Consider the following 13,088-nt stretch of genomic DNA (forward strand, 5'->3'; position numbering starts at 1 on the left):
ATTAGAAACGTCACTGTACAACCTGCAAAGCCTTCCTTACTAACTTCTGAGGTCCAGTGCCAACATTGGAACAACTGCCTTACAGACTAGTTAAGCAACAGACTAACATAGCCCATACTCACTGAATCATACCTTACAGAAATAAGAGAAATTAAACATGGACAACGGAGTGTCTTACTGATTACCACGTAACGTCGTTCCTCAGCTGAATCAGTCCTCCTCCATGTTGAACAACACTTGGAGAAAGCATTGACTGTGGCAAGGGCACAAAGTGTATTCTGGCTGGGGGATTTCAAAGTCGACTGTCAAGAGTGGTTTGGCAGCAGAACGACTGATCATGCTGGTCGGCTCCTAAGGACATAGCTACTAGATTGGGTCTGCAGAAGGTGGTGACGGAATGAACGAGAGGGTAAAAAAGCATACCTGACCTCATCCGTACCAATCTACCAACTGCAGATGTATCTATCCGTGACAGTATCGCAAAAAATGACCACCACACTGTCCTTGTGGAGACGAAGTCTATTGTCTCCATAAACTGTATTGTTTTGTGTGGCACTATCACTATGCTGAATGGCACAGACTTTTAGCAGATCTAGCAACTCAAGACTGACCGTTCGTAAGTCACTGTGGAACATCAATAGCAGCAGAACTACAATCTGTAACGTCACTGCTCAGCATGTCCCCCACTCAATTAATACCATCAATCCAGAAGATTAACCCTGGTTCAATGGAGAATGCAGAAGGACATTCCAGGAGCAGAACCAGGAATACATAAAGATAAAATGTTCATCTGCTGAAGCTTCCAAACAGAAATACTTGCGTCCCAGATAGCATAAACAGCAAGGGACAGACAGAGCTTATCGATCCCAGAACTAATGCATCAGAATTAAGCTCTGCAGTCCTGCCAATCCGATCGTGAATGCTGGTGGACTATTAAACAATTCACTGGCACAGGAGTCTCCACAAATATCCTCAACCTCAATGATGGAAGAGCCCAGCACATCAGTGCAAAATATAAGGCTGAAACTTTCGTTGTCATCTTCATTCAGAAGCTTTGAGTGGATGATCCATTGCAGCCTCCTCCGGTGGTCCACATCATTACAGATAGCAGTCATCAGCAAATTCGATTAACTGATATCAAGAAAAGATTGAAGGCGCTAGATACTGCAACGGCTATGGGCCCTGATAACATGCCGACAATAGTCCTGAAGACTTGCACTCCAGAACATCGCGCTGCCCTAGCCAAGCTGTTTCAGTATGTTTACAAACCGACAATGGGGAAAAACGGCTCAAGTGTGTTCTGTACATAAAATGCAGGGCAAATTCGACCCGTCCAAATACCGCCTTATCAGTCTACTCTCCATCATCAGTAAAATGATGGAAGGTGTCATCAACAGTGCTATCAAGCCGCACCAGCTCAAAACTAACCTGCTCAGTGACGCCCAGTTTGGGTTTTGCCAGGGTCACTCAGCTCCTGAACTCGTCACAGCCTTGGTTCACACATAGAAAAGGAAACTTAATTCCAGCCCTTGACATCAAGGCTGCATTCTGCCAAATGTGACATCAAGGACCCCAAGCAAAAACGGTATCGTGGGCCAACACTCCATTATTGGAGTCATACCTGACAGTTAGGAAGATGGTCATTGTTTTTGGAGGTAAGTCATCTCAACTCCATAACATCTCTGCAGTAGTCCCTTAGGATAATATCCTAGTTCCAAACATTTTCAGCTGCTTCAACAATAACCTTCTTTCCATAATAATGTCCGAAGTCTGGATATTTGATGATGACTGCACAATTTTCAGCACCATTCGCAAATGCTCAGATACGGAAGCAGTCCATGCCCAAAGCAACAATATCTGGGCAATATCCCGGCTTGGGCTGGCAAGTGGCAAGTAACATTTGCGCCACATAAATTCAGACAATAACTCCCCAATAAGAAGCAATATAACCACTTTGTATTCAGCAGCATTATCATCACTAAATTCCCAGAGTATCAATATCCTGTGGGGGGGAGGGGTGTATCATTAACTTGAAACTCAACTGGACTCGCCACATGACTATAACAGCAGATTAGAGGCTTGGAATACTGCATTAGAAACTTACCTCCTGACTACCCAAAGCCTGCCCATCACCGACAAGGAGGAGAAAGTGAGATCTGCAGATGCTGGAGATCAGAGCTGAAAATGTGTTGCTGGAAAAGCGCAGAAGGTCAGCCAGCATCCAGGGAACAGGAGAATCGACGTTTCGGGCATAAGCCTGAAAGAAGGGCTGATGCCCGAAACGTCGATTCTCCTGTTCCCTGGATGCTGCCTGACCTGCTGCGCTTTTCCAGCATCACCTACAACGCACAAGTCAGGAATGAGATGGAATATCCTCACTTGCCTGAATGGGTGCAGCCCCAACAACACTAAAGAAGCTTGACACGATCCAGGACAAAACAGCCCATTTGATTTGCACCACATCCACAAGCATTCACTCCCTTCACCATGGTCACTCAGGATCAGCAGTGCGCAGAATCTACAAGACACAATGGAGAAATTCCCCAAAGATCCTAAACAGTTCCTTCCAATCTCACAAACACTTCCATCTGGAATAACAAGGGCAGTAGACTTTTGAGAACACCACCACCTTCAAATTCCCCTCCAAACGAGTCAACATCCTGATTTGGAAATGTATTACCGTTCCTTCACTGTTGCTGCGTGAAAACCCTGGAATTCCCTCTTTAATCAATAGTGGGTCACCTCACAGCAGGTAGATTGCAGCAGTTCGAGAAGGCAGCTCAGGACCACCTTCTCAAGGGCAAACGGGCACGGGCAAGAAATGCTGGGCATCTCCAACGATGCCCACATCCAAAAAAAAAAAATTAAAAAAAGTTCCATGTTGAGCATCTCGATGGGACAGATCCTTCGGAAATACCAGACAGAAAATGGCAATCATCGTAGAGAGAATGCACTCCCGCCAGATTAGACTCACTGATAGCAGCTCATATTCAAAATATTAATGGATTACTGGCTGAAACTGAATCTTCCCACCTTCCATATCACAGGGGTTACCATTGACGAGAACGTGAAGTCCAATCAACATACAAATACAAGGATTACAAGAGCAGGTCAGAGACTGCATAATATACTGAATAATAGACCCTATGTCCTAAACGGCATGAGATATAGCAACAGATGTAGGCCATTCAGCCCATTCCTTCACTCTGATACTGTACAATTTTGCCATTATCTCTATGAAAAGTGGAAATATCTTCCGCACATTGACTGTATCAATCTTTGCAGTAATCCATTAGTTTCAATCAGACACCCCCATCCCCCATAATTCTTCTAAATTCCATCGAGTACACACACTGCCGCTCATATGACAAGCCATCATCCCCGGGATGGATCACCTCCAACACCAGCTGATCTTTCTCCAGAGATAGCGCCAAAACGGCTCACAATTGTCCAAATGCCGTCTGTCCATAGCCCATTACATTCTCAGCAGTATGTCTTCCGTCTTGCATTCTTCCTCTCTTGAAATGAACGCGAACATTGCTTTTCCATTCCTAACTGCCAACTGAACATGCGCATTAACCATAAGAGAGGGTGAATGCTTCAAAATCCTTTTGGGCTTCAGATTTAATGGATCCTATTAGATCATAGTGTCTCCTCTATTCCGCCCACCAAAGTGCATATTCTCACACGTTCCCATATTGTGTTCCATCAGCCACGTTTTTTCCCACAGTCGGAAACTGTTCAAGCCTTTCCGCAGCTTCCCCACTTCCTCAATATCATCTGCAAACTTAGCAAAACTGCCCTCAAGTCCTTTGTTCAGTTTGTTCATATATAATATAGTTCCTGGCTCCCTGAGAACCGTCCACAATCTACAAGGCACAACAGTCAAGGTGCTTGACTCCATTCAGGTTGAAGCAGTGGCTTGACTTGAATTACACCTGGAGAGTCTTCACTCCCTGCACCACTGACTCTCAGTAGAAGCACACCCTACTCCCTTTTGTTGTGAGTTTACTTCATTATGACGCAGAATCCCAGTCTATTGATGTCACTCCGTCTCAACACTAACTGAGTGGTGCTCACACCAACCAATATCACTGTGTATTGATGTCATCTGGACAATACCTACACCAGACTCCTGCTCATTGACGACAGCTCCACCTTAAACATCATTATCCCCTCCAGATCTCAAAATTCCGTGACCTTAGTCGCGGCTCCACCCTCGTCAACTGGATCCACCAGTTTTGACCCACAGACCACAATTAGTAAAGATAGGTATCTGCACCTCCGCCACAACAACACTCAATACTGGAGCTCCTGGAGGATGTGTCCTCAGCCCCCTACTGTACTCCCTGTACACACACAGTTTGTCCCTCAGCCCCCTACTCTACTCCCTGTACACACACGGCTGTGTCCCTCAGCCCCCTATTGTATTTCCTGTACACCTACGGCAGTATCCCTCAGGCCACGACTGTACTCCCTGTACACACACGGCTGCGCCCTCAGCCCCCTACTGTACTCCCTGTACACACACGGCTGTGCCCTCAGCCCCCTACTGTACTCCCTGTACACGCAGGGCTGTGTGCTCAGCCCCCTCCAGTTCTCCCTGTACACGCATGGCTGTGTCCTCACCCCCGACCGTACTTCATGTGAACCAAGATATGTGCCCTCAGCCCCCAACTGTACTCCCTGTACACACGTGGCTGTGTTGCCAAATTCCAAACAATGCCAACTGTAAGTTTGCTGATGACATCACCAAAGCAGGAGGGATATCAAACAACGATGAGTCTGAACACAGAATGGAGATAGTAGGTTTGGTGACATGGTGGAATGATAATAACCTCCCTCTCAAATTCGGTAAAAGTAAAGAACTGATCATTGACTTTAGAACGAAAGGAGGGAAACCAGCCCCGATCTACATCAACGGTCGAGACAGTGCAGCGCGTCAAGTCCCTCAGACTGATGATAACTGACAACCTACCCTGTCACATAGTTGTGACAGTCAAGATGCTTCAAAAACGTCTCTCCATCTTCACTTGGCTCAGGATATTTAGCATGCACTACTTCTACAGATGCACTATTGTGAACGTACTGTCCGGGCAATGGCCTGGTACGGCCACGCTCTGCCCAGGACCATCAGAAACTACAGAAGATTGTGTTCACAGCCCAGACTATGACGGACTCCAATCTCCAAACCATTGACTCTATTTACACGGCTCGTTGCCGCAGAAAGGCTACCAACATCTATCCAAGATTACTGAGGGAAGGGAGAGAGGAAATAGCTAGGGCCTTAACAGATATCATTGTAACATCCTTGAACACAACTGAGGTCCCGGAGGATGGAAAGTTTCTAATCCCCTTGTTTAAGAAGTGCAGTATGAATAATCCAGTTAATTATAGACCGATGAGCCTGACATTTGGGGTAGGGAAGCTGCGAGAGAAGATACTGAGGGATAGGATCTATTCTCATTTGGATGAAAATGGTATTATCAATGATAGGGAAGGTCATGTCTTACCAACTTAATAGAATTATTTGAGGAAGTGACAAAGTTGATTGATGAGGTAGGGGCTGTAGATGTCATGTACATGGACTTCAGGAAGACGTTTGATAAGATTTCCCATGGTCGGGTTATGGGGAAAGTGAAGTCACATGGTGTCCAGGGTGTGCGAGCGACATGGATAAAGAACTGGCTTGGCAACAGGGGACAGAACGTAGTAAAGGAAGGGAGTTTCTCAAAATGGAGAACTCCGACCACTGGTGCTCCATTTAAGATGTTTCGGGAAATATACATGAATGGGCAGGGAGCATAGGGATACAAACCTTTAGACGACAGGAGACAGGTTGAGATACAGGATTTGGATCGGCGCAGGCTTGGACCGCCGAATGGCCTATTCCTGTACCGGAATTTTCTTTGTTCTAACATTACCAAAGACCCATCATATGCCTGTAAATATCTCACAACCTCTTCCATCAGGCTAAAAGATACAGACAATTGAACACACAGAGCAGTAAGTTCAGGAACAGCTCCTTCCTAGCTGTTATTAGACTGATGAATTGACTCCCTAATCTCGGATAATGCTGATTTTGTTCATATTGATCTCGCTTCGCGCACGCCCTGTGCAGCGTAACTTATAAACCTCTCAGACATGTTTTACAGCCATCGTTCAGTACATCCATTCTTACCATGATCTTCCTGGACATATTGGCACAGGACAAAATAAATCCTCACCTCCCTACCCCCAGCTCCCTCCAGTGCTCACGCCCAGATCTCTCCAGTCCTCACCCCCAGCTCCTCCCATTCCCCCAAGCTCCCCTTGACCCTATCCCCACCTCCCTGTGAACTTTGTCTCTCACTGTTTCTCTCACACTGCCTATTTCCCTATGTTTTCCTTTTCCCTGTCTTCTGTTTCTTTCCCTGAACCTATTACCTTCCCTTCTCCCTGCACATGCGACTGCTTGTTTCCTTGTTTTGTTTCCTTTCTCTCTTTGACTGACTGTCCATCTGTTTCCCTCGCTGTGTTCTCTCTCTCCTTCCCTTTGATTCTGTCGCTTTCTCCTTCGTTGTGATGGTGATGGCTTCTCTATTAGTTTGAAACAGGTGATGGCTCATTGGTTCGATATTGGCAATACAATACACTCCACAAGGTTTTGGTATAGAGGACATCATTTAAAATTATCAGTTAAATTTCAGTTGTTGTCAAAACAGCAACCAGAACGTGAGTATCCATTTAACAGCCAATTGTTACATCTATTTTAAAACCGCCCGTCTCCCAGTGCTCTGCATACTGGCAACTCAAAGCATTCTATTCGGGTGCATAATGACCTGACATGGTAACTGCCCTGCCTAGGTCCATAAAAAAAATTACAGACGGTTGTCTGCACAGTCCAGACCATTACGGAAGACAACCTTTCGTCTATTTGTACTTGTCACAGGCTGGCAACATCAAAGATCTCTCCTAAAACAGTAATGATCTCCTACAACCTCTTCCAACAGGGAGGAGACACAGAGGCTTGAAAACATGGACCAACATGCTCAGGGACACTTCCTTCCCTACCATTATTAGACTGACAAATTGACATCTCTCACTTTTCAAATAATATTAACCTTACTAATGTCGATCTTACTTTGCCCACCTCCTTTGAAGCTATAACCTTGTATGCCTCACTCTGTCCAAGGACCCTGTGATCTCTGTTTTCTTGTTTAGGGTCTTGTGCCTGCACTACAATAAAACAAACCTTTCCATTGTAAATTTGACTAAAATAAACGAAACCAAATCAGATCAAACACGTGGACTGCAGGGGCTCAAGGTCTTCTCAAGGGCAACTGGAAAAATGAACTAATGCTGCCCCAGTCAGAGATACCCATATCTAATTAATGAATATAAGAAGATGACCACACTCAGGGAGGACAGACAGAGGGAATCAAATCGCTTTAAACATGATCTTAGATATATCCAGTTTTCCCTCACTATTTGTAATTAGAGTATTCCTACAAAACCATTCACAAGCGGATATGGTGTAAATTGCAGTAGCACTGATTTATATGGGAAACGTTTCGGCTTTCTTCATAAAAGTGAAAATCCTGTTCGGATTTCTTTTGGTTAGCGAAACAATGTCCTAATGTAAGTCATTCCGAAAGGGAAGTGGCGAAAAGCAAACTTTTGAAAAGCGGGTGATACCTTTATTTACAAGGGCATGATATTCAGGAAGATGGGAAAGGCGAAAAATAAATTAGGTGAATCTCACGTTTTATATCGAGACCAGCTGATCATCATTCTCTTTGTTTGCTCTTTTTCTTCTTTATCTCTCTTTCTCTATTGAGTCCTCCTCCCCTTCAAAGCAGACTTCCCTATCAACGGTGTTAATCACACTCCTTTCCAGCTGCTTTCAGTTCAGGCAAGTTTCTCAGCACTTTCTGCTCGTTTCTTTGCATTTCTTTCTATAATTTCAGATTTTCAGTTACTTTCTTTATTTGATTTCACCTTCAATTTTGTTAATTCGTGGGATGTTGGCATCTCTGCCAAGGGCAGCAGTCAGTTACCATCACTAATTGCTCTGATTATGAGGCCATTCCACAAGCCAATATAAAGTTAAGCACATTGTCATGGGTCTCAAGTCACAATTAACCCAGACCTGGTAATAACATTAGACTTCTTTACTGAAGGCGATCAGTGAAAGATGAAGGTTTCAGACAAAATGTTGCTTTTATGTTTGTTTTTCGTGAAATTCACTTTTAGTCCAATTCTTATCATTTTTATTTAAGTTCTGTCATAAGCTGGAGTGGACTTGAAACACATTATTTGAAACAATATCTTTCGTTTAATAAGCTTTGGTTCTGAATTACATCCAGCGACATTCCTACATTCATATATTGTCTTAATCATGAAGTAACGTCCAAGACAAGAGCAATTATGTGATTGAAATATTTGTAATCGGAAAAGTGGTCAGAAGAGAGCTTGAAACATTAAGTCTAAATTTTACCAACGTGTAGTCAATGGTTGGTTCAGCAACAATACTGACACAGAGATGGAGATTGGGGATATGAGGAGCTGGGAGTGGACAGGTTTGGTGACAGAGTGAACACGAGACATAAATCAGTTCAGGGTGAAAAGGGATCTCGAGGTTGTGCACAGTTTTGTTCGCAGATGTTTGTGAGGGAGTGGTCTGCAATTCATGGGAAATGAATGGAGACTGCCATTGAAACGGGAGACAATAGTTTCTTTCTCTGACAAATATAGATAACAGAAATTACAACGAAGTTCAAACTTGATTATGGGATTAATGAATGCACAGAGGTAGAGAACACCAACAATAGCGAGAATAGGTTAGTAGCACACCCTCCAGAATAATCATCAGCACTTCTGATATCCGATATGGTAGAAATCCCCAAGAGGGGGAAATCTTGAAAAGACTCAAGGAAAACCTCCTCTCCATTGTTGTAATGTTCCAGTCCGCTATTCTCAGATTCAGATCTATGCAGCTGTTGATCTCTGTTATTATTGGAGCTGATGCATCTGTTACTACAGTGGGACAGCGCACTGAATGAAGCCTCTTACTAATAGGAGAGGGAAACCCTCCAGTGACACAGTTGCATTGCACGGAGACTGACATCAATTACAGTCAGAGCAAACAGTCCCAGCTTTCAATACAGCACGTTCAGTTCACAATATATCTGGACTGGACTACATGTTGACATTGCTGGCTATTGGTCACATCTACCATCATTAGTTGCTCTAGTGAAGTCAGCTGTGAGGGAGAATAAGAGTATATTCTTTTCGTAGGCTACATGATTCTGTTCTGTTGTCCGTTTACTATGCTGTAACCATCTCGCCAAAAATCCTTCCACCCCCCAAAAGAATCACAACCAGGATGTTGTTACTGTGCTGATCTCTCCTCCACGGGAACAAACGCCAGCCAACAGACTGTCATTGGGCACAGCCGCCCTGAACATAGACAGGAAGTGTGGACTTCTCCGAATGTTCCTCTCACTGCTCTAATAAGGCAACTTTGAACTTCCATAGGGAATATGATTCAGTAATTTATTTATATAAATTGACAGACTTCTAAATGCAGTTTTATTTGCTGTAAACCTATTTTTTTACACATTCTGGCCTCGGTCCAACACTAAAAGTAATCATTACAATGAACATATTCATGAAGACTTATGAATTAATGAGTCAGGTTCGAATGAACATGATATTGGCTGGGAGATAGGGCGGAATGGGAGCAGTGGCTGTGGAGACTGCATGGGGGGTACAATGATAGTCCCCAGTCATCATCCCTCTTTCTGACAAGGAAACAGCCAACATTTCGGAGATGCAATGATGAATGACAATGTGAACTAAAATGATAATATTAAATGTGATAAAGTGAACTATATTGTATATACTCACCATTTAATCATTGGGAATATAGATTGAGTAAGGTCACCGGACCTGAAACATTAACTTTGATTTCTCTTCACAGATACTGCCAGACCTGCTGAGCTTGCCCTCTATGTTCTGTTTATCTTTTTGTTTGAGATGTATCATATTGTTCATATCTGGCAGGATACTTGCAATTAAAAGCAGACACTCATAACAAAATGTGAAGGGCAATGGGGACATTACAGGAGACTAACAGTCGAGATATAGTCATTCCAAGCTGAAAGAGACAATGGGCTGAGTTTCCCCCACTTTTGCTGTAAATAATTCTGTGATATGTAATCAAAGCCTTTGGAGAGGGGGTAGACAGCTAGTTCAACGAAGGACACAGAGTGCTCCACCATCAATAATCTATTCCTATTATCTCATGAAATTTCAGCTGCCTCTATAATGTATTTTCAAACAAAGTGGAGTTCCTGAGATCTACAGGGTAATCAGAAAAATACTATTTTTTCCTTTGACTTTTAAGAAGAAACAGATTTCGGCCGTAACACAGGTGTCACAGACACACCAACAATAATAGGAACAGAAAAGGACAACATTGTCCATATATAACTAAATTCAGCATGTAACCCTGTCAAGAAACATGAAATATAGTGACATGGAAACATAACATACAAACAGAAAATGATGGAGAAACGCGACAGATGAGGAAGTATCTGCAGAGAGAAATAGAGTTAACATATCAAATATGATGTGACACCGTTCTGGAAAAGTCATATTGGAATCAAGTTCTGTGTAGCTCTGCTCAGATGGTGCCAGACCTGCTGAGTTTCAATCATTCGATTTCTTTTTCTTTCGGAACTGTGACAAATTGACTGATCTGAACGGTATAAGCAAAGCTGCTATATCAGTTGAATCTCGAGTAATTTGTTATGGACATTAAATGAGAAATTACAAAGTTCCTATGTTTCGCAGGGCTCCAAATATCGATGACGTATTATATTGTGAGACAAAACCATTCTGAGACACTGTCTTTTGCATAGGTACATCTTGGATACTCCGTGAAGTGGTCACCCAATCTAACTTTCGTTTCCCCAATGTAGGGCAGACCACAATGTGAGCAGTGAATGCAGTAGACCGGTTTGTGGGAACTGTTTGTAGGATGCTGCTTCACCTGGAAAGTATGTTTGGCCCCTTGGATAGTGAAGAGGGTGGAGGTAAATGGGAAATGTAACACCTCCGGCAGGGGAGAGTGAAGTGGACTTGTGGTGGGGGGTGGGGGAGGTGTTGGGACTGAATAAAGAGCGGACCAGGGTGTCCTGGAAGAAATGGTCCTTCAGAAGGCAGTAAAGGGAGAGGAGTCTAATATGTGTCTAGTGGTGGCATTGCGCTGGAGGTGGGGGAAATGCAGACTGATGATTTTATGCAAGTGAATGCCGGTGGGATGGTAGATAAGGACAAGTGGTACTCTAACGCTTTAGCAGGAGGGAAGAAAGAGGCTGACTGTAGAAGTGAAGGAGATGGGTCGGAACTGGTTGAGGGCCCTGTCAATAACAGTGCTGGGAATTCTCGGGTGAGGAAAAAGGTGGCCATTTCATAGGCCACATTTTTGAACCTGACATCATCAGAAGCAATGCGGTGGAGATGGAGGAACTGAGAGAATGGAATGGACTCTTTGCATGAAAGAGGGTGTGAGGATATATACTCCAGGTAGCTGTGGGAGTTGGTGTGTTAATACTGGATATCAGTGACCGGTCTATCCTCAGAAACAGAAGCAGAGATGTCGAGGAAAGGAAGGGAGGAGTCAGAGGTAGACCAGGTGAAAGTGAGGGAGGGGTGCAAATTGGAAATGATGAACTTTTCCAACTCTAGACAAGAGAGAGGAGCAGCAGCGATCGGAGAAAGAGTTGTGGTTTGGGGCTGGAATAGAACTGGAACAAAGAATGGTCTACTTACCCCATGAAGGAACAGGTATAACTTGGGCCCCGTATGTATCCATGATTCCCATTTGTATGGCAGAAGGAGGCTGAAGCAATGGGTCTGTCCAGGAGGTTCTGTTTGTGGATTTTCAGGAGGAGATAAAAGCTAACTCTGCTATCAGAGGACCATCAGCTTCGGGACTGTTAGGTGGGGGTGAGTTTGTGTGTGTTTGTGGAAGGGGGCGTGTGGGTGGGAATCTCCAAATGAAATGTGGTCAGATTTAGTTAATAAAATAACCTGATGTGCCATGGTAGAATGATGGAGAAGCAGGTGATATGTGGAGGTATCTGAGAGCTGGCACTCAGCTTCTGAAATGTAGAGATGCGTCCACCAGACGATAGCAGCACTACCCTTATCGGCATAGGCTGAATAACACATCCAGGGTTGGATCGAAGCATACAGCGTACAGTCTGTTCAGAGGGTGATAGGTTGGATAGGGTGAGGGGATGCAGAGAACTCAAGACAACGAAACTCACACGGAGAGTTCTCAATGAACAGATTGAGTTCAAGTAAATGCCAGAGGAATGGATCCAGGTGGAGGGAGAGTGTTGGAGCTGGGCGAAGGTCTATGGGATGGGGAGTGGACTCTTGCACAAAGAAATGGACACCGAAGAGAAGACGGTGGAAGACAAATTCAACATTATTTCGTGCCTAAAATTTATTAAAGTGGGGGCACAGAGGGATAGAGCTGAGACTTTTCCTGAATACAGAACAGTCAGCATTAGAGCGTGAAAGGTTAGGAGGGATGGTGAATACACGACTGGAGGTGGGCTTGGGAGGGGATGGACTCAGATTGCAGAGCATGGATTGGGTGGCAGGTTCCAGAGGCTCATCAGCATCTCTAAGTTATTCCAAATTGTGGGCCTTGTATATCTATCGAGCATGGCGAATGAGCTGGAGAATGAAGTAGAATTGGGGATTGGTGCAGCCTTGAGCCAATGTGGTGTGATGCTGTTGAACAGAGAAAATGTTGATCTCAGGGGCAACGACACCGCATGACAAGTCCCCAGGAAGTAATTGATTGAAAATAATCGGAATCATTATCTTACTGTAATGCTCTGATTTAATTGGGGTGACACCCAACCAGCAAGGTCTTACTTTTCTGAGATTTTAGACCAAACTATGAAAACAGATGAATCTTGATGTTATTAATAAGTCAAAACCATCCGTAGTTTTGGAAGGCCCTAGCAAGGGCAGAGTTTATTTGTCATTCCCAATAGCTCTAGGGAAGGTGTCATTATTCA

This window comes from Chiloscyllium plagiosum, unplaced genomic scaffold (genome assembly GCF_037043375.1).
Source record: "Chiloscyllium plagiosum isolate Xiang-an unplaced genomic scaffold, Cpla_swu_hap1 HiC_scaffold_45, whole genome shotgun sequence".
NCBI lineage: Eukaryota > Metazoa > Chordata > Chondrichthyes > Orectolobiformes > Hemiscylliidae > Chiloscyllium > Chiloscyllium plagiosum.